Here is a 22,521-nt window from a genome sequence, read left to right as displayed (position 1 = left end):
TTGGGTGGTGGCTGAAAGTTCTGTGCTTGTGCTGCTCCCAATGGTCCTGCTCAGGCACCCGTAGTCCTGCTTGGGCGAGTAGCTGGGAGACCTACTCTGAGCTGAGGCCTGGGGCCCTGGACAGGCATGGGGACTGCAGGAGCAGGAGTATCCCTTGCAGAGAAGCAGTATTCTCACTTCTTGAGTCCCAAGTCACAGAATGCTGCCCCCTCTGTTCCACCATCTTGGATCCTGCAGCAGAGTCTGTAATTCCATAGATCTGAGCTTGGCTGTAAGCCTGCCTCTAATTGGCAGAAATTCAACTTTCTAAGGCAATTCTTCTTTGGGGAGTGAGTCTCCTTACCTATAAAATGGAGAGAATGCATTTTACCTCACAGATGGTTGTGAGGACATAAGGAAATACTGTATGCTAATTGTATAAAGCCTAATTAGCCACATGACTTATGGTTACATGTTTGAAACTAGTTTTTCCTTTCACTTTTTTCTAAATTGATCTTAGGCCCTCACATTTGTTGGTAAAGATGGCGCCCAGAGTGCTTTTCTTCCGGGAGCTCAGGTCCATGATTCATTGAATGGCGCTAACGGTCACCTCCAATCCCTGTGAATGGAGCAAACTTTGAATGGTGCACCTTCAATCCCTGAAGTGGCGTGAACTCTAGGCCATGAAGAAGTAATAGCTCACTCGCCTTGCTCCTCCTCATCCTGCGTTGAGTCCATAAATATCAACACCCTGTTCATGCTCTCTCTTTTACTCTCTTACTCTCCCCCTCTCCTCTCTCTCTCCCCCCCTCGTCTCTCTCTCTTCCTCTCCTCTCTCTGTCCCCCTCTCTCTTCTCTCTCTCTCTCTCTCTCTCTCTCTCTCTCTCTCTCTAGCTCGACTCCCTTCTCTTCTGCGACTGGCCGCTTCGGTCTTGCTAATAAAATCTCAGATAGGTAAACGGTTGTTTTGGCTTGTTGAGTTTACAGAGCTTTTCCACCGTTCCTTACAACATTTATTGTAAAACAATAGCCAGGGGCTTAGGGTGCCTCTAGATCTGGACTCAAACACTAGCTCAACGAACCATTAGCTGGGTGACTTGCAGCAAGGTTTCTCCCAGCCTTCTTCACCTATATAGCTGGCTTCTTCAGAGAGTTGTTGTGAAGGTTGTACTGTACACATTATTATTATATAAAATTACATATATACATACACACACACACACACACACACAAGTAAGGAATAAGATCAGATGATTTACAGTGGGCAAACCCTGAATAGCAAAAATCGTATAAATATATAATAAAAATCAGAAAAATGCAATTGAAAATCATACGATATGATTCCACATCTACTGGATTGGCAGTATAATAAAAGTCTGACTGTATTAAATTTAAAGTGAGAGAGAACATCTGTAATTGTCTTATACTGCTGGCAGGAATGTAATTTGGAACAATTGTGTTAAAGAACAAATTTTGCATTGTCTCTGGAAGGGTTGAAAGTGTTCAATTCAGCAAAGCTATTTGTAGAGTAACAGTTTTTAGATGTTTTTATCAGTGACTCACCAAAATGAATACATTTTCCATTGCATCTCAGAACAAACAGAAGCATGTGCACACACATATATACCTAAAGTAAATATTTCCTGAAAAAATACTGATAACATATTAGGAGAGACAATATATGATGATGTGTGACAATATAGCTCTGGAGCTAAAATCCTAAGTTTAAATTCCAGCTCCACCATTTGTTAGCTTGACCTTGGGCAATTCACTCAATTTTTTTGTGCTCCAGTTTCTTCATCAGTAAAGTAGAAATCATAGCCTAATTCTGCTTCAATTTTCTAACAGGTAAAATGAGATTTTTATGGGGATTAACTGAGTTAATTAATATACAGCACTCAAAAGAGTACCTGGCATAACGTAGGTACTAGATGTAGTTAGTTATGATTACATTTGATCCAAGCTGCACACTCCACAAAGCCAAGCCTCAGCCTGATGCGACAGTTGCAGCCTTGTGAGCTGTGGAGGGGCAGCCAAGAGGCTCTTCTGTCCTCAGTATCCACACCATTCCTCCTTTCCCTCTGAACCCCTTCTCTGACTCTCTGACATTCCTTTGTCATTTGACCTCTGCCTTTTACCCACTTAAGCATCCCATCTTTCTATTCAACATAAATGATAAAATAATAGGTTGTCAGGACAACTAATGAGGGGTCGGTCTGTAGGGTTTGGAGCATGGTTTTTGTCCATTTCAGTGGTTTTGAATAGGGGTTGCGTCTGTCAGGAATATTTCCCTTTAAGTAGCCATGTCTTTAAGTAGCAGGCATCTAAAACAGGATCAAAGCAAGTACAGAAATAAAACATATCACACAGAAAAGAGCAGGATTTGGGGTTTAATTCCTGGTTCTACTGAGACCAGAGATGATACTGGTGTTGAAAATCACATCCGGATCCCATTCCCTGGTGTGGAAGATTGAGCACCTGAGAAATGCTGAGCCAAGAGTAAAAAGTTTTATTTAAAGGATAGAACATCCTCTGCAGAGGTGAAGGTCCAAATTGGTGCCTGAGGGAATGGAGGTGTCCTGGCCCTTTTATAGATTTTAGATTTCCTTTATTCTCATTCTCCTCTGCATCCTGCCATGGGACCCCAAAGGTGGAGTGATCCAAGGACCAAAGGTATCCACTAAGGGGTACAGGCAGGAAGGGACCACCTAGGGGCTACTCATTAACAACCCCTTGCTGGGAGGAACAATTCCCTGGAGGCAGGTAACTTTGGCTACAGATTGGAGGAGGGGGAAGCGCTCTGGAAGTATTAGCATTTTATTTCCTTTGAATCAGCCCCCATCTTCCTGACCCAATCTACACTGACTGTTCTTTGGCCCCAGCCTCATTACCATTTTGGGACTGTTGATTTGGGTTCTAATTCCTGGTTCTATCATTTTGAGACTGTTGCTTAACTTTTTTATATCTCCATTTTCTTAACTATGAATTGGGTATGTTCCTTACTTTCCAGGATTATGATGATATCCAAATGAGGTAATGTATATAATGTGTCTCGGATCTAGATAATCCTCAATGAGTGGTGTTAGCTTTCATCACTGTAACCAAAACACCTGTCAAAAACAACTTAAAGAAGAGATTTATTTTGACTCATAGTTTCAGACATTTCAGCCAATTCCATTGCTGTGGGCCTAAGGTGAAATTGAACATCTAGGCAGAAGAGAATGGCAGAGGAAGGCTGTTCAGGAAAGACAGAAGGAGGACGGGGAAAGAGACAAACTATAGTTCCCAAGGCCATGTCCCCAGTGACCTCCTTTTCCGACTATGCCCACCTGCATGCAGATTCTACCCCCTCACAGTAGTCTATTCAGCTATCAATAGAGTAATCCACTGATCAGAGCTCTCATGATCCAAGCACTTCCAAGAGCTCCACCTCTGCACATTGCTGCACTGGTGACCACGCCTTCAACACATGAGCTTTTAGAGGACATTTCAGATCCAAATCATAACAAAGGGCAAATTCTTGTCATTAATAACCTGCAATTCTAAATTTTATGTAAAATGTAACTGCATGAAGGAAGGAAATATCTGTGCTGAGCCCCCTTCTAAAGTTCACCAGAAACTTTATTCCATCTCTTCACACCTCAAGCCTTCAGGAGACTCTCCTGGATAAATAGGTCTAGTTTCTTATATTCAGAAAAGACCCCCATCCCAACCCCATTCTTATCACCAGAATTGACATGATTATTTCCTGGAAATGGCTCCCTGGTCCTCCCAAAGTATGCTACTGTGTCCACTCCCCAGAAGAGGGCACCAAGTTTCTTTATGACCTTGTTATTGGGGTTGGGGGTGGAAATGCAGGGGTGAGTTGTAGGTGGGTAGGATGGGATCTACTATATTCCAGCCCTCCATGGTTTATAAAAAAGATAGCATGAGAGAAACCTAAAAGTATATATATCACAATTTAGGAGATGGTTATTGGCACAACAAAAGGGGTTCCTGGCACAACAAAATGGGTCAGTCACCACAAGATGCTCAGAGCAGCAAGAACCCGTAATGCACAGTATGAGTTAATTTGTCCTTTCCCCCTTTCAAACCAAACGTGCTGGGCAAACTGGGATTTTGTATTAAATTTACAAAGAATAGAATTGTATTTAATTTTGGAGATGGAGGCTATCATATTAAGTACAAGTACATAATGGAATCCTTCTTTTACATTATTATAATTTATGTTTTCTTGTAACTATATTCACTCAACAGGTGTTCAGGATGCAGGCCCTGATCCAGACAGCCTGGGTTCAGATACTCACTCTACCGTTTAACTAGCTTGGCGATTCTCTGTGCCTCAGCCTCTTCATCTAATATCAAGGATGATAATAGCACCGAGTAAGAGGGCTGTTGTGAGGATGAAATGAGTTCATGCATGTAATAAGAATGCTGAGTTCTAGGTACTCTGCCCAACCCTGGATGTACGGAATTTAATAAGACAATTTTCCTGTGTCTGCAGCACTCCCAGGCATTATGCTAGGAACTGGGGTCAACTGGGGAACACCAAGATAAAATAGTCACTATCTGAAGAAGAGAGCAAACCTGAATAGGGCCATGATAGATAGGAAACATTTTCCATAACCATGACATTTCCTCTGATTACTATTCTCAGTTCCTGAAAAATGAGCCTATTTCTTAGTCATGTTTTATTTTTTAAATTCCTTTCCCATAAAACAAAAGAGTAGGTGTTACAGTTTAGATGTGAGATGTCCCTCAAAAGCTCATGTGTGAACCAGAGCAAGAAAGTTGAGAGGTGAAGTGATTGGGTTATGAGAGTCTTAACCTCATCAGTGCATCAACCCTCTGGTAGGTGTGGTAACTATAGACAAATTGGGTGTGGCTGGAAGAGATGGGTCATTGGAGGCATGGATTTGGGGTTTATATTTTGTCCTTGGTGAGGGGGCTCTTTCCCTTCTCTTCCCCTCCCTCTCTCTTCTGGTGCAACTCTTCCACCATGATGCCCTGCCTTACCTTGAGTCCTGAAGAACGGAGTGAGAACTCTGAAACTGTGAGCCCACAAAAACACATTTCCTCCTAACATTGTTCTTGCCAGGTCTTTTGTTCACAGCAGCAAAAAAGGTGGCTAAGATAGTAGGGTATATTTTATGAAAATATTTATTGACTTGGCACTGATTGGGCTACATCATGTCATATGTTATCTCTCAGTCTTCATATCAAATCTGTAAGTGTTGTTATTTTTATTTACAGGTGAGAAAATTGAAAATCAGAAAAGGTATCTGGCCCAAGGTTACACAGCTCATGAATGGTGGACTACACTGAAATCTGGACCCATGGAAAGCTGACCTCAGAGTCCCTCTCCTTGGACCGTGGAGGTTGCTATAGAAGCTGACAATGAGAATTTAGCCCATTTAAAAGGCACAGTTCCCCCATAAGATGGCACCAGGAAGATTTCTAAATGTGGCGCTGAAGCATAGGCTTTACAGAATCTGATATCATTCCTGTCTTATTCATTTTTTGTAGGTGTTCAATAAATATCTGTGAAACAAGTGGTTGCAATAGAATTTATCATTTTTTGCAAAAATTCAGGCTGATGGGCTTTTCTGTTTTTGTTCTTTTTAGTTACTAATGACAGTAGAGTGTATATGTGTGTGTGTATATATATATATATATATTCTATGTATGAATATGAATGCATAGAATATATGTCAGTATGCATGTATGCATATTAATACACATACATAGAGTATAACTTCTTCTTTTAGTATAACTTATTCTCTTTAGGATACCACTTTTTTGGTTGTACATGATGTGGACTTACCCTGGTCATGTATACAAATACAAAGTTAGGAAAGTTATGACTGATGAATTCTACAGTCTTTCCTATTCCCCTCCCTCGTTTCCCTTTGTCTAAGCCAGTGGATTTCTATTATTCCCCTTCGATGGGCTAACTCTTGTTGGAGCTGTGATATGGCCTCAGAGAAAGCTCTCCTGGATTTTGAGGTAGAGGAAGATCTGAAATAATCACATTCCTCTCTGCTTTCAACTCTGTTTTAGAACACTATCAGTATTGCCTATATGAAAAAGTCCTGTGACCTTGTCAATCCCTATAGATTCTAGAGGCCCCAGAGAGAGAAAGTGTCCCCTCTCTGCCATGAAGAGATATCAAGGTTCACTGCTCCCAGCACTTGAAAATGGGCATTGTGCCAGCCTCCCTAGCTGAAGACCAGGGCAGGCCTAACCCAATTTGACTTAAAGGAAGTCAAATCAGCCTTACCTCATTGATTGGACACTAGAGCACACTCCTCAAGCCTCAGTGGTATGCCAAACATTGAGCTGGGTTCATGATAGTGAAACCCAATATAACAAGTAAAAATGGACAAAGGTCCTGAAGATGCAGAAGGCCTGTGTGGCTGGAGCACAAAGAAGAGAATGGGAGAAGGTTCCAGATGAGGACAGTATGGTAAGTGGGAGTTGGAACATGTGTGGCCTTATAAAGGATGCTGTTAGCCTTTGGTCTCTTTCTGAAAATTCAAGCAAGGTGGACAAATTAGAAAAACTACCACTTCTGGGTGGACACAGCTCCATGTGTATGTGGTTTAGCAGTCAGATGCAGGCTGGCCCCCTTCATGAGGATCTTTGTGTATGGCACCAACTGCATGACAGTATACCATTTGCTACTGCCCTATTTGTCAAGTTTTTGTCCTTCTCTGCCCTAATCATACTGGCCTTCTGGTTGTCCTAATAAACTGCATTTCCTGTTTGCTTTTGGGGGTGTGGGTTTTTTTTGTTTTTGGTTTGTTTGTTTTGGTTTTGGTTTTTGTACTAGGGGTTGAACCCATGGGTAATCGCTATATCCTGAACCCTTAATTTTTTTATTTTTTTGAGATAGGGCCTAAGTTTGCACAGGCTGGCCTTGAACTTGCAATTCTCCTGCCTTAACTGTCCTAGTAGCCTGAATTACAAAACTACCTATTGCAAGGTAATGTAGATATCTTTGTATAATATAATGTCATGAAATTTATTGTATACTGTCTCTTCTATTCCCAATACACTCTCCCCTCCTTTCCCACAGGGTATTTCCACTCAGCTTTTATATCTCAGCTCAAGCATCACTTTCTGCAGGAAGCCTTCCTTAAGTCCTCACATTAGATCTAAAGAAGATTTGCAATAAAGTTGATACTTGAATTGGGTTCTCAATTATGAGTAGGTTTTTGATAGGTGGAGAAAGGATAATATGCCATTAATGGTTCCATTCAGAAAATTCAAAATATTGCCCTGAATTATTTATTTGTCTGTTTGTTTTTGCTGGGGGTTGAACCCAGGGCCTGGTACATGCAAGGCAAATGTTCTACCCCTGAGCTACATCCTCAAGTCCCTTTCCTAAAAATTTTAAAGATGGATTAAGAGACCTTGAAAGGCTCTCCAGGACTCTTAAATAAGAGTTGGACAGCAGTTTTAAGGAGCACATTCAGATTCAACAACTCATTCTTATCAGCTGCCGAATACTGGATCCTTTGCACATGTTACTTGATTAATTACAACTAGTAGTTATTGGTATTGCTGTTTTGTAGAATGGGAACTGGAGTTAAAATTAGTTAATTGATTTAAACTGAGTCAAACAACTATAATGGACTGTCTGTCCATGTGCACTCTGGTCTCCTAACTCTACATCCAGGGTTTTTCTCATGCCTTGGGGGAGTCTTTGCTTGTCTTTCACAATATGCTTTAGGCTTGGCTTTCCATCCTGGGTCTCTAGGATTTAGTTTTCCATGTAAGAATAGAGAAATTTTAATCCAAACCATCCCTACAAAAGTTTCCAATAGCATTCCTGGGATCCTTGGGCTGGATGATCTATGAAAACAGTGATCTGGAAATGGAAGCTTGAAAACTTTAGCATGAGAGTGTGAAATTTTAATTCTCATCATTGCTTAGAAACCATAATCACTCACAGAGCAATCAAAAGAGCTTGCCTACATTTAGCCAAGTAAACAACCAAGAGCTAAGCATGATACTCTCTGAAGAGCCTTTTGACCTTCTCGTGAACAGCATTAGCTTGTGTAGCCATTGGAGTTTTGGGTCATCTCTGGATAATCAAATCATTAGTAAACAATTAACCATATTTCTGACACTCACTTTCTGGTCCTAGTAGTCATTTATGTCATTTTCAATTTTTATACTAAAGGAAATGACTGGATAACTGACTTCTTGCCTTAGATACAGGGAAGCTAGACTTTCCCCCTAAGTCCTAGAGTTTGGATGCGTCATTTCCACTCCATGTTCTAGTATGTGTCAGCTCCCCAGGCAATGGGCAAGGCTGAATATTAACAGAACCTGGTCCAGAAGAACTCAACTCAGTACAGGGAAGATATTGTGGATACTTGGGATAGAGGAGAAAGAGGTTGCAAGTATATTACAAAAATAATAGAAGATGGCTGGTGTTATGGCTCAGTGGTACAGTGCTTGCCTAGCATGTGTGAGGCATTGGGTTTGATTCTCAGCACCACATATAAATAAACAAAATTTTAAAAGTCCATTGACAACTAAACACCAAAAAACTAGAAGAGAAGAGTTCAAAGCTTCCTAACACAAAGGCATGATTAATGTTTAAGGAGATAGAAATGCTAATTGCCTTGATTTGATCTTTACACATGTATCTAATTATTACCCTGCAACCCATACATATGTACAATTATTATGTGTCAATGAAAACTAGAAACAAATAAATCTTTTTAAAAATGTAAAAATAATTTAAAATTGACAAATATTTTTAAAACTTAAAGATAATTTAAAAATTAAGAAGTAAAAGAAGGAGTGGGGTATATAGGTCAGTAATAGAGCACTTGTTTAGTATGTGGAAGGCTCTAGGTCCCATTCCCAGCACTGCATACCACACACACAAAAAGGCTCCTTCAAGGACTCAGCAGCTGTTCTGCTCTGTAGGTCTGTAGGCCCTGTGTTCCTCTCAAAGCCAGTGTCCAGTTTGATGTTAAAAAGGAAAATACCTAGAACTTGGACCTAAGCCAAACCCTTGAGACCAATAGTGGGTGGCATATGGAACTTTGAAAAAAAAGAATACTCACTTTCTCTCTCTAAACAAATCCTTGACAATATCCTACTCAGTCAGATAAGACTAGGAATGCCTCTTTCTCACTTTTGACTTCTGATGCCTGGAATAAGTGGGCAGACTGTTGTTGTTGTTTTTTTTTTTTACTGTCCATAGAAGTGTTCCAGGGATGCAGCTCAGTAGCAGAGCACTTTCCTAGTATGCACAAAACATGGGTTTAATCTCCAGTAACACACACACACACACACACACACACACACACACACACACGCACACATGCACATATACTCATGCGCACACACACAAAATAGGTTGGATGCTATGGGGCCAGCTTGTGATCCTAGCAGGTTGGGAGGCTGAGGTAAGAGGATGGTAAGTTCAAAACTAGCCTCATCAACTTAGTGAGGCCCTGTCTCAGAATAAAAACTAAAAATGCCTTGGGATGTGACTCAGAGTTTAAGCACCCATGGGTTCAATCCTGGTAAAAAATAAGTAAGTAAGTAAGTAAATAAATACATAAAAAATAAAGAGAGAAGATTAAGAGAGAGAGAGAGAGAGAGAGAGAGAGAGAGAGAGAGAGAGAGAGAGAGAGAGAGAGAGAAGGAGAGAGAGATTGATTTCCTTTCACTACTATTATGTCAAGACATCTGGAAAGAGCAGTGTTTACTGGAAGACAGAATCTGGGACATATCCACTGGGTCATGAGGTTTGGGAGCACAGATTTCTTATCACCACTTTTCTGTCTTGAACCTTGAGGTTTAATGCTGCTTTTGAGCCATAATGAAAGTCCAACTCCCCCCTGTCATATTGAAACTTAAATGTGAAGAAGAAGAGGAGATTGGGAATGGCTAAATTGATCCCATATAAACCAACCCTTTGCCTAACTTGTAGACAATCTGAAACTTCAGATCAATCCTGAAGTAGTCCTCAAATGTTTTTAATTCTCAGAAGATGAAATTTTATTGTGTATAGTTTTGTTTGTTTGTTTCTTCATTCTCAGGTTAAAGAAAAGCTAGAGAAACCTCAGTGAGAGGTCTGGCGGCCAAAAGAGAACCAGAAAATCAGCCAGGTACAGTAGCACATACCTGGAATCCCAGCAGCCTGAGTGAGAGGCTGAATCAGGAGGATCATTGTTAGGTGCAGGGCAGGCTGAACTAAGTTGTCTGCAGGGTGGGCTGAATGAAAGTTAGCTGCAGGATAACCCGGGTAATCACCCCCCTCTGTCTGGTCCTTTATCACCTGTTTGCAACAAGTCTGAACACTCAACCCCACTCAAGGCTGAACCCCCACACACCTGGTGCAATGGAAAATTCACATCAGTCCCTTGCCCCATCTGCCTGAAGGCAGAAGATGACACCCTTAGCAACTACTGTATGATCCAATCATTGTATGCCAGCAAGGCAGCTTGCAGACTCAGAGACCCCATTAGATTTTGGCTATAAGAACTCTCTCCTGCCAGGCCCCCCTCTCTTTCTCTCTCTCTCCCTTTCACCCTCTGGTTCTTGCTCTCTCTTTCTTCTTTCTCTCTCTCTAACTTTCCTCCTCTTTCTCACTGCTGCAATAAAAATCTCTTGGTTGCTCGAGTGTAGTGGTCACATTGCTTTCACTTGTAAGTTCAAAGCCAGCCTCAGTAACTTACAGAGGGAGGCTCTCAGCAACTCAGCAAGACCCTGTCTCTAAATAAAATATAAAAAAGGGCAGGGATGTGGTTTACTGGTGAAGAGCCTCTGGGTTCAATCCCTAGTAACCCCCCTCACCAAAAAAGAACCAGGAACTCTACTAACTCAGCTATAACCTGGAGGATGAAAATGGTTAGGAATGCTGTTGAGAACCCCACCAAGTTCTCAAAGGGATTTTTCAGTCTTTCAGATTAGATCCTGCCGAAGGCTCCCAGATGCAAAATGCCCTTCCTCTTTAATAGAGGACTATATGCCTTTTGAGAAAAGTGTGTACTCATTCATTCCTACATATATTCACTGAATGAATATTTATTAACTGTCTGCTCTGTGTCAATTCTGTGTGTTGAGGACACAGACAAGTACAGAACAAATAGTGTGCCTATTCTTGTGGAAATAAGGGTCAAGGGAAGACAGAAAATATATAAACAATCTCACAAATAATATGTAAAATTACTTGTTATGTTTCAGCTAAGCTATAAATGAATGAATTAATATTTTTTAAAAAATGATAAGAGGGTCTGGGCATTTGGCTCTGTGGTGAAGCTTAGTATGTGCAAGGGCCTGCTTCCATTCCAAGCACCACACACCAGTTATGAGTGTAGTGAAAGAAAATTACAGGCCACCATGGGAACATAGTCTGACAGGGGATAAAGGTGATATGGAAGACCCAATTTACTGAGATGAGTCCAGAAAGGTTGGCCCAACAAAGTGATATTTAAGCTGAGACATAAAGGCTAAGTAGGAGTTCACCAGGTAAAGATTTGGGGAAATAAAACTCCCACAGGATGATACAGCAGTATACAACTCTAGTGGGGGATAAAAAGTCCTGAGTATCCTAAAGAAATCCAAAGAAGGCAAGTTTCGCATGAGTGCAGAACTTATGATTGTTTTATTTTATTCGAATCTTATCTTAATGATGTCCTTAGTTTTGCTGAACATGGTTCACATTGTGACTACTCGCGTAGACTTGCTAAAACACATCTGATCATGTCACTGTCCTGCTTAATGTATTTCAATTGTTCTCCACTACTTTCAAGATAAAGTCCCAGGAGCCCCCAAATGACAAACAAAGCTCTTCCTGATGTGACCCATAACTGTCTCACAGGCCTCATCCATGTTCACACCCACATGTGCATCCTACGCTCCACTGGAGCAAAAGTACCAACTCTTCTTTGTTCCAGCCAAGTTCTCCTTTAATACCCTCTGCTGTTTCTAGGCTGTTTGTCTTGCCTGTATACCTTCAGCTGAGGTGCTCAACAAAAATTTGTTAATGAAAGAATGAGTTTGCCTGTTTCATTGGCACTTTGGTTGCTGAGGGCCATTACCAAGTAGGAATGACGCATCGAAATTTCCTTGCCAAGCGTACCCCATGCTGCTTAGAGGACATTTGATGGGACATTGCATGCATGCTTTAATAAGGTGACCTTGCTCAAGGACCAAGGCGGATCCAGGTTTAGAGCTGATCAGGTTTGAGGAAGTAACCGGCTCCTTGAGTTTAAGGCGTTGCCAGTTTAAGATAATGGGTTTTAGGGAAGTTGGAAGTTGAAGATTATTGCTGGGATTAGGGTGTTCCTGCTGCTTGTTCCCGTTGAGTTCTCGTGAGATTAAAATGGGATTTGGAGATAGCCTCGTGGAGTAGGTGGTTGTGAGGCAGACAGGAGAACGCGTTTGCCCCTGGACCTGTGTGGAGGTGGTGTGAGAGCTGGAATAAAGAATTGCTGTTTGAACCTACAAAGCTGTGAGTGCCTCGTGATTCTGGTGCCAAGCATTGACTTTGGCATTGGTAATATGCATAGTAATGAATGAGACATTTATCTGGGGAAGCTGGGAAACATTTAAGTGGTGAGGTTTAAGGGAATCTCTGAGTTCCTTCCTTCATTGAATGATCACGCCTGTCAGCCTGTCTCTGCCCCTTATCCCATGAGAGTTTCACTTTCTGAACAAAGGGTTGGTGTTACTGTAAGTCCCTGAGGGAGGGATGAGGGCTACAAAGGAAAGAGGGGGTCCAGGCAGAGAAACTAGAAGTGGAGGTAGTTGATGGGAAAGAGCTACCAGTGCCAGTTTGCTCAAAACTCATCTTGTGATCACACATGTGCAAAATTAAGCCAATCTAGCATATAACCAAATAGAGGTTTTCCCTGCACTTGGTGATTTGGAACCTAAAATGTGCTTTGGGCAATTTTAACTACCCTAATTTTGAGCTAAAATTCAATTAAAATCACTTGTACTCCCCGTCCCACATGCCCAAGTTAGAGAATTAATTAGAAGGAGGAGGAGGAGTCAGGCCATTTACAGAAGTAGGTTACTTCCAGAACAGCCCTTTGAGTTTAACATGAACATAGGTAGGTGGATTTTAAAAAGCCAAGTTCAGAAAATCCCAGGATTTTCAGTTCCTATGGAGGGGGAGGGAGAGGCCTGCCTCACAGATTTCACAAACCTGGTAAACCAGCAAAGAATCTTCCATCTCTGGCCATGTTCAGGCCTACCAAGAAAGATGTCTAACTCGCTCAATCATCTGGGATTTTCTGGGATGACTAGGATTGGTGTTTCCAGAATTCTAGTACCAGGTCAAGACTCCCATTCTCCTACAAGAGCCTGTGTTACAACAGGAGATAGGGCTTTTCTTGCTTTCTTTGTATGTTACTGGGGATTGAATTAGGGCACTTTACCACTGAGTTACATTCCCAGCCCATTTTTATTTTGAGAGAGGGTCACACAAAGTTGCTGAGGCTGGCCTTGAACTTGTGATCCTCCTGCGTCATCCTCCTGAGTCGCTGGGATTACAGGTGTGCACCACTGTGCCAAGCACAACAGGAGATAGAGAGTAGAAAAGCCAAATCCCATTACACTTTCCCTCTGATACACTGCTCCCTGTTATCTAGTAAGCATCCCTAACTTCCACTGGCCAATTTGATCAATTCTTCATGGAAATGGGAAATTGGAGGACTGGATATGAGACACATCTCTAAATCATAGACTATAAATAGCTATATGGGCTTGTTTGAATGATCAGATCCCCTCAAAGTTGTTGAAGGGTAGTGGAAGGAATATGGACCTTGAACTCATTTCATTCAGATTCCATATTTTCTGGCTTATCAGCTACATTACCTAGGAAATGACCCTTGCTGAACGTTAATTCTCCTGACTGTAAAATGGAGTTAAAAGTGCCAACTTCACCCATATTAGGATTAAATGCCTGACACTGAGGTTGTAATCAATCAATGCTAATTAATTTCCCCAACTTGTGAGAAATGATGGGGTGCTGCTAGGTGAATCCTGTCTGGAAGGACAAGGATTTTGAAATTCTGACGTTTGAGGTAAGCAGAAAGAGTTTGGGTAAGTACTCAGATCTTATACATGGGATGCATATCAAGAATGATGAGAAACAATATCCTCTCAGAAGAGGAGTCTACAAGAAAAAAAAAGAATGATAAGAAACAATGGAACTATTGTCTGCATACCTTCTCTATGGATAAGCTGAGTTTAGAGGGTGATATACAATCAGGAGTGTTAGCTTTTTGTCACTGTGACCATAAAATGTGATAAGAACCACTTAGAGAAGGAAAATTTTAATTTGGATCATGGTTTCATAAATTCAGCCCATAGCCAATTTGAGTTACTCCCTTGCTCTGGGCCCAAGGAGAGGTAGAACTTCTTGGAAGGAGGGTGTTGGGAAGGCCAACTACTCACTCAGTGCAAAGAAAAGGGGAATTTCCCCAATCTAACCACTTTCCTTACCTTCCTCTTCCTACTTCCACTATGCAATGAAAGTGTTGCAAAGATGACTATTTATGAACTATGGAGCTCTGGGTGCTCTCTGGAGAAAGGGAAAGGAAGGTTAAGGTTGAGAGAGTGATAGACAGGGTGTCATTGGCTGAACAAGGAACATTGGAAAGGTGCGTTTCATAAAAAGGGGTGAGGTTCACCATGTATCTTGTGGGATTTGAAACTAGAACTTATAACCTTTGCTTCGTGGGGGTTGGAATTTTTGTTGACTTGTCCAGTTGCCTTAGGCACCTAAGGTAGATATTAAGAACACGCGTTTATATTGAATGGCATGGATTGTTTATAGGATTGGTAAGGATTTTATGGTATGAGTAGAGCTGGGAGGACTGGAAAATAATATTTACCATGGGTGATATTTAAATTGCTCAACTTGGTAAGTTGTAAGGAACTCTGAAAGTCACCATCCTAACATGCTTTCTCTCAATATTCCCAGTCTTTGAGACATATTTCTCTTTTGTTTCCTTTCAGCATTAAATGTCTGGCTTCATAATGACTTGTTCACTAACTCCTGCTCCTTCCAGTCAACCTAGACTATTATTTCACAGGTCTCAATGGCATACAAGTGGTTGAAATCTCTGTCTGCCTCCTTGGTTCTATAATGTTGCTGATTTCTTCCCCATTACAACTCTTACCCCCTCCGTGAGCTTCCATGGGCCAGCACATGTCAGGCTCTCTTTGTTTGGTGCTGACAGCTGCTTTTTCACCTGTCAAGACTCCATTTCCTCTCTGGCCCCCCACTCAGTGCAGGTTTTCCTTATGATTCTTTCTCCAATAATTGTCTCTCTGCAGACTTTCTTTCCATTCTCATCCTCCCAACAGTAACCATCTTCTCTAATTTTGGTCTCCTTAGCTCAGACTCAAGCTCCGGTTAGTGTTCCCAAATGCAAGCTGGACATTCCTAACTCAACTTACTAGTCTCTTCTACTTCTGTACTAAGCACACATGTCTATCTCCCCAAGTAAGTTCCCCACCCTGCACTCCCTTACTCCCTTACATTATTGCCCCGCCCATGTTCTCAGTCAAGAACCCAGTCACCCTTGACTCCTCTCTCTCCTTACTCTTCTGTTGATTCTACCTCTCCAACTGTCATCACTTTAAGTGTGGTTCTCATTATTTTTTCCCAAAATAATGACAATACCTTCTCTTTTAGGGGGCAGGGTAGGGGTAACCAGGGATTGAACTCAGGGGCACTGGACCACTGAGCCCCATCCCCAGCCCTATTTTGTATTTTATTTAGAGACAGGGTCTCTCTGAGTTGCTTAGTGTCTGACTTTTGTTGAGGCTGACTTTGAACTTGTGATCCTCCTCCCTCAGCCTCCTGAGTTGCTGGGATTATATGTGTGTGCCACCATGCCCAACAATAACTTCTTTATATGATTTATTATTGCAAAAATCAATTCATTTCTTCATTTGAGTCAATATATAGGGTGTTTTCCCTGTGTTTATATGAATCTTTCTTGTCTCAAGAAACATTCAGTCTGAAAGGGAAGGTTGATGACTAAAAAGAAAATAATAAAAAAATATGTAGAAAAGTGTGATGATATATACAAATTCAACAAACTATGGTCACACAGAGTGACAGCCCCTCAACCCAGAGTGAAAGATGGAGAATTTCACAGAGAAGATGATTCCAATAAATGCAGGACATCATCTGGTACACAAGGATCAAGAGGATATTCCAAGCAGAGAGATAAACATGAGAAAAATCATAAGAGACAGAGATGGCATGCACCCCATTTGGAGAAATGCAAGTTTTAGTGATGACTAGAGTATAGCAGAAGTGGGTCAGGGATAGCTAAAGAGGTTGACAGGGATATGATCATAAAAGGTCTAGTATCCCTGCTGAGAAGTTTCCAAGAATGTAGGAAAACATCAAAATATTTTAATCATGAAAGCACAGATTTTATCATTTTTTTATTTTTTATTTTTTTGTTAGAACAACACAGCAAAATAAAATTCCAGTTTATTGTTGGACAACATTGTTTTATACATACATCAAACAGGCCAAAAAAATAAACAGCAACTTCATAGACAAAAAAAAGGTAAAAAAAAGAAACCTTTTTATCTTTGGCCTTTTTAACCATCTCATACAAACAAACTACTTATAGTACAGCTAAAGTACATACACAAAAAAAGTTACTGGAATGCTCAGAATAAGAATGGTTTTTTTTTTGTTTTTGTTTTTGCTTTTTTTTTACAAGGTTTATTTTCTCCTTTGAGATTATAATGAACATGGTCACAGCACAAGTAAAGTCAGAAGTAGGACTGAGAACGCTCCAAAGGCTGGTTTGGTCATCTGAGATCATTAAAAATGGCCGACCCCTAACAATATGTACAAAATTATAAAATGTAAATAAAAAATACAAACAAATTTTCCTTTTTTAAAAGTGCTTTTAAGAAAAAATCAAGGCCTTGGAAGTTTTGGTTCTTTTTTCCTCCCCTGTTGCAAATTCACGTTGTGGTTTTGGTTGGATGGTGAAGATCGCGTGTGTCATCTGCAGGTGGCACTGCCTTGGGTGGGCAGGCGGGAGGGCCTCTCTACTCTAAGGTGACCACGTTTAGATTCTGAGACGGGAAGTGGAGGGTGAATAGGTCATGGTGGCCTTTTTTTTTTTTTAGTTTAACTTTTCCTTTTTTTGCTGTCTAGTCATTCTCATCGGTCTTCTGCTTTTTGGTATCAATATCATCTTCCTCATCATCTTCAGCTGCTCATTTGCCCGTAGCTGCCTCAGCTTCCTCATCTTCATCTCCATCGTCTTCCTTGCCATCACCTTCCTCATCCTCTTCCTCTTCCTCACCACCCTCTTCCTCTTCCTCATCTATCTCATTGTCAGCCTCCTGTTCCCCATTTTCCTCATTAGCATTCCCATTATCAGGGGCGTCTCTTCCATTCTCTGCCTCCTCCACAACTTCCTTCTTCTCCTTTAAGTCCTTGGTAGTGATTTCAGAGCTACTGTCTACTGCCATGTCTGACATGGTGGGCATGCTGTGATCCGATGCAGTGGGTTAAAAGGGAGACTAGAGTTCAAGAACTCTGTCAATAAAGCTGCCCAAGTCCACAGCAGTGGAGGAGGCCCACAGTGGAGGTGGTTGCAGCAAGTGGGGAGCTGGACCCAGGAACAATGCAAAGATGGCTTTTCAGAGCAGCCAGTCCATAGATTTTATTTGTACTTGAAAAAGTCTTCTGTGGCAGTAGTGGTGGACATTGAATTGAAGGAAGGCATTTCCCAATAGGAATTTAAAAATTATTTTTAGAATCCTGACAAATAAAAGTAAACACTAAAACCATTAACAAAGTCGTACAAAAGGTCATTTAATCAAGGTCAAGGAAGGCAGGCATGAGAAAATACCCCGTGGCTAAACCCATCCTGATGTTAATTTGTGTCCACTTGACTGGGCCACAGAGTGCTCATACATTTGGTCAAACATACTGGGTATGTCTGTGAGGGGATTTGTGGTGAGTTAACATTTGGATAAATAGACTTAGGAAAGCATCTTTCCCTCACTAATGTTGGTGGGCCTCATCCAATCATTTGAAGACCTTGAATACAACCAAAAGGCTGACCTTCTGTGAGCTACAGGGCACTCCTCCTGCCTGCCTTCCTGAGCTGGGACATCTGTCCTTCCTGCCTTTTGATTCAACCTAAAACATCTGCTCTTCATGGATCTCGAGTCTGCCATTTCTTGGACTGGAACTTACACCATTGACTCTCTTGGTTCTCAGGTCTTTGGATTCGGACCGAAGAATCAGAACTGCACCGATTCTCTGGGTCTCCAGTTTGTAGATGTCAGAGCATGAGACTTCTTAGCCTCCATAATCATATAAACCAAACTGATGATAGAGATACAGGTATAGATATAGCCATAGATACAGATACAGATGTATCTCCTAGTGGTTCTATTTTTCTAGAGAATTCTAAAGATTTTCATACCAAGAACTAGAGTGCTGCTGTTACTAATACCTAAAAATGGGGAAGCAGCTTTGGAACTGGGTAGTAGAAGTGCATCCTAGTAAACTGGACATTATAGGTGATTCTGGTGACGTCCCAGATGGAAATAAGCTATTGGAAAGTGGAAGAAAATTAATCCCTATAAAGTGGCAAAGAACTAGACTTAGTTGTTCTTGTTTGTTTATTCTGTGATGGTGGGAGGTTGTTTGGTTATGTTTGAAGCACTGGGGATTGAACCCAGAACCCAGATGCATTCTATCACTGAGCTACATCCAGTCTTTTTTCTTTTTATTTGAGACAGGGTCTGAATAAGTTCCTGAGGCTGGCCTCACATTGGCAATTTTCCTGCCTCAGCCTCTAGAGTAGCTAGGATTATAGGTGTGCACCACTGCAGTTGAATTGTGTTCTAATGTTTGGTGTAAGGTACAACTTGTGATTGATGAAATTGGATAATTAGAAGAGAAGGTTTCTAAGCAAGATATTGAAGGTATACCTCGGGTTCTCTTTATTCTTTACTGTAAACTGTGAGAGGACAGAGATGAATTGAAGAAGACATTGTTAGGTAAAAGTTACCATAACTTGGAGACTTGGAAAATTCTCTACCTATCCATATTGCAAGAAATGAGAAAGATTGTTCTGAAGAAAAACACTAAGTGTGTGCCTGAACGACCATTTGATATAGAGATCATGAGTGCAATTCATGGGTTTAATCAATGACTTTAGCAGACATCAGGATCAGAGATGGTATTAGACCAGCAGAAACACTGTCAGCTGAGACTGAAGAGAACGGAACCTGTTCCTGAAGGCCAGACCTTTTACACACCACAGAACCAGACCATAGAGCTATTTGGCTATCAATGTGCGCTGTTCTTCAAGAATAGGGAAGAATGACCCCAAAGGCAACACAGAGATCATAGGTGTGCCTCCTTGGTTTCAAAGGGTGGGGTCATCGCCTCAGTTTTAACAGTTCAGGCAGCCTCTGACCAGAACCATGGGGGTAGAAGCACCCACCACCCCAGTGGTATCAATCCAAAGAGGAGGATTTTCTCTTTCTCTCTCTTCCTCCCTTTCTTCCTTACCTCCTCCCTAGCCCTCTTTCTTTCTAACCAAGGGCTTTGTGTTTGCTAAGGATGTGCTTTACCACTGAGCTATACTCCCACCCAGAGGATTATTCTTGAGCTTTAAGAAATAATGAAATTTACCTTGCTAGTTTTGAGATTCACTTGGGATCCTTTATCCCTTTCCTTCTCTACTATTTCTTCCTTTTAAAATGAAAATATCTATCATATTACTGTCCTGCCATTACATTTTGGAAGTGCAGATCTTGTCTGCCTTGACAGGTTTCCAGTAGGAGGGAATTTTTCCTCAGGATCAATCATATCGCAAGTCTAGCCCATCTCTGACTTAAGTGATATTTAGATGAGACTTTGGACCTTAGAATTTAGAGTGGATACTTGAATAAGTTAAGAGTTTTCCTGTGGCTGAGATGGAATGAATACATTGTTCATGCTATAAAGACATGAATCTTAGGGGCAAAACAATGAATTGTGCCCCCCCTATTAAATCACTAAACCCCATGTTCTGTATTGATGCCTTTAAGGAGATGATCAGGGTTAAATGAGATGATCAGGGTGGAGCCCTAATCTGATAACTTGTGTCATTTTAAGAGAAGGAGACACCAGATCTCTTACTCACCCCACTATGTGTGGACACAGCAAGAAGGTAGCCATCTGCAATCCAACAAGAAAGAGTCTTCCTGAGGGCTGGGGTTGTGGCTCAGTGGTAGAGCGCTCACCTCACATGTGCGAGACCCTGGATTTGATCTTTAGCACCACATAAAAATAAATAAATAAAAGGTATTGTGTCCAACTACAACTAAAAAGTAAATATATAAAAAGAGTCTTCCTGAGGGGAAGAGGATCAAGAGATGGGGGAGAGGAGGGTAAGGGAATGTTGTGGGGAACAAAATTGACCAAATTATGTAATGTGCATGTATGAATATGTCCCAATGAATTCTACTATTATGTATAGTTATAATGCACCAATGAAAACATTTTTGAAGAGTCTTACCAGAAACTAAACCCTGCCCAAACCCTCATCTTGGATTTTGAGCCTCCAGAACTATGAAAAAATAAGTATCTGCTATTTAAGCATGCTCTCCCTAATCTATGGTATTTTATGACAGCCCCAGCAGACTAGAGCAGCTGCAAATTCTGATGCTGCATTGCTTGAACTTGAACTTCAGCTTTATTACTTATGGATCAAGTGAACTCAGATTACTGATTTGACTTTCCAGCACATCTGTGTTCTCACCTCTAATATATAATTTCACATTTTCTGCATAGTTTTCCTAATACTTTAAATTGACATAGTCTTCACCATTGTTGCAGTAATTCACTTGTAGGTCAGCATGGGAAAAGAAAGAAGAAGCAGAGCAAGCTAAGCAACAGCAGAAAAAAAGTCCTTTATTGTGTACAAGCAATCTTTTTATAGTATTCTGAACAAAGAAGGCAGCTTTCCAACATCAATAAATCAGGTCTTTCAGCTAATTAAACATAACATACAGAAGTTTTACTTTCTAATCAGAAGTGATCCGCTTCTCATGGCTAATCTATTCTCAGCCTGGAGTATGTTGAGCTCTGCTCTTTGTTAGGAACAGATAATAAAATTTTTCTCAGCGCCCTCCTAGCCCACTTGGCAGAACATCCCGTTTGCAGGCAAGTCCTCCCAAGGACAGCAGACACCTCGTTTTCAAGCATGTCCACTGTTACCTATCTATACCTTGACAGAATATCCCGTTTGCAGGCAGACTCCATCAAGGACAGTAATAGTAATGCAGTCACATCTGATTCTCTATAACCATGTTGTTGACTTTAGGTATCTCTGTTTGTGAATTATCATTATATATATATATATATATCTTCTTTTTTCCATTGATCATTTTTCCTTAGGATCAACTTTCAGGAGTGGGTTTACCAGGTCAAATTACTAGGCCAGAGGAAGGGCTGGTTTTCTTCCCATGATTATAAACCATCCAAGCCCCCTCACATGATAATGTCATGACTAGCCCTTGCAGGCCAATGCTTGCATCTCAACTTCTGGAGGGGTTATTGGATTGAAACTATCAGCCCTATGATCAGCAGCTTTACTCTCCTTTACTGCGAGAGGCAGAATACAGAGTTGCTATCTGGGAGGAGCAGGGTTGGGTTCACCTAACTGAGTCATTGAGCCTAGATAGAAAAAAAATTGGACCTCACAACTTGTTTGATCAGAGTGGCTGATTGTCAGCTGAGAAACCACCTTCAGTTGTCAGGGTTGGTTCCCTCCTTCTCTATAAAAGGGAAGTCTCCCACACAAGAATGCTATGCGAACAAGTAAATATCTGCCTATGATGTAACAAAATACAAGTTTCTAGAAATATCCTTTTTGTATAGGGATATTGCATAGAATGTAGCTCAGTATATTCCATGGAATATATGGGCAAATAATAATACATTGCATGGGCACACAGAATCAGAATGTATAAAGCACTTCCACTTCTGTTATTTCATTGATCCTCACAACAATTCCATGAGATAGAGAGCATTAGCTTCTGTACTGCTCGGACTATAATAGCAACCTCAGAATTTCAATGACTTCAACTAATGAAAATATGTGTGTTAGTGGATGTGTGTGTGTGTGTGTGTGTGTGTGTGTGTGAGAGTGTGTGAGTGTACGTGTGTATATATAGAGAGAGACAATGAAGATATATACGTATATATTATGTGTTATTTTATTTATTTAATTTTGGTATCAGGGATTGAACTCAGGGGCACTTTATCACTGAGCCACATCCCCAGGCTTTTTTTGTATTTTATTTATAGATAGGGTCTTATTGAGTTGTTTAGGGCCTTGCTAAGTTTCTGAGGCTGACTTTGAACTTGCCATCCTCCTTCTTCTGCCTCCTAAGCCATTGAGATTGCAGGTGGGATTACACAGTGCCCAGCATATCTATGTATTTTAATTCTACATGCCCATTGCTGGCCAGTAGATGACTCTGGAACATATCATCTTCACT

General features: G+C 41.1%; 1 long non-coding RNA gene and 1 pseudogene across 1 annotated transcript in view; one reads left to right on the top strand and one right to left on the bottom strand.

Annotated features, from left to right (window-relative positions):
- The window catches only part of LOC144371764 (uncharacterized), a 28,415-nt gene extending 22,884 nt beyond the window's left edge, over window positions 1-5,531 (top strand). The window contains exon 2 of the long non-coding RNA XR_013431867.1: window positions 5,233-5,531. This is a non-coding gene — a long non-coding RNA (uncharacterized LOC144371764). The remainder of the gene's footprint in view (window positions 1-5,232) is intronic.
- An 11,402-nt stretch (window positions 5,532-16,933) lies between these two features.
- LOC101975487 (prothymosin alpha pseudogene) lies at window positions 16,934-18,308 on the bottom strand (annotated as a pseudogene).
- Window positions 18,309-22,521: the final 4,213 nt, after the last annotated feature.

Source organism: Ictidomys tridecemlineatus, chromosome X, assembly GCF_052094955.1.
Source record: "Ictidomys tridecemlineatus isolate mIctTri1 chromosome X, mIctTri1.hap1, whole genome shotgun sequence".
NCBI classification, from domain to species: domain Eukaryota; kingdom Metazoa; phylum Chordata; class Mammalia; order Rodentia; family Sciuridae; genus Ictidomys; species Ictidomys tridecemlineatus.
Note: the sequence above shows the minus strand (reverse complement) of the source record. Positions and strands in the feature narration are given on the sequence as shown.